Raw genomic sequence first — 293 nt, forward strand, 5'->3', positions numbered from 1 at the left:
AGTGGCAATAACAGTCACAAAAAAATAGTAGTCTGTAGTAGTTCTTTGTAGTAGTTCATGGCAGAGCAGGGCACTGTGCGGCATTACAAGGCACAGCAGGACGTAGCAGGGCATTGCAGAACGTGTAGTGGGACCATGTTGACAGCTGCTACCATGATTTTGGAGCCTCCCTTATCCGAGGAAACATGCTGGACAAAAAAGGACATAAGGACTCCGGGGAATGACTCCCCAGAGCTAGGTTAGTAACAAGGTTTTCTGGGACATGGATGCACATAAATGGAAAGATAGAAAGA

At 46.4% G+C, this 293-nt stretch overlaps 1 protein-coding gene and 1 pseudogene across 1 annotated transcript in view; both read left to right on the top strand.

Annotated features, from left to right (window-relative positions):
- The window catches only part of LOC116673702 (gastrula zinc finger protein XlCGF8.2DB-like), a 325,201-nt pseudogene that overhangs the window by 247,680 nt on the left and 77,228 nt on the right, over positions 1 to 293 (top strand).
- LOC116674237 (zinc finger protein 239) overlaps positions 1 to 293 on the top strand; it is a gene marked incomplete at its 5' end in the record, with an annotated part of 8,473 nt that overhangs the window by 771 nt on the left and 7,409 nt on the right. The window lies entirely within an intron of this gene.

Source organism: Etheostoma spectabile, chromosome 24, assembly GCF_008692095.1.
Source record: "Etheostoma spectabile isolate EspeVRDwgs_2016 chromosome 24, UIUC_Espe_1.0, whole genome shotgun sequence".
In the NCBI taxonomy this organism is placed as follows: Eukaryota; Metazoa; Chordata; class Actinopteri; order Perciformes; family Percidae; genus Etheostoma; species Etheostoma spectabile.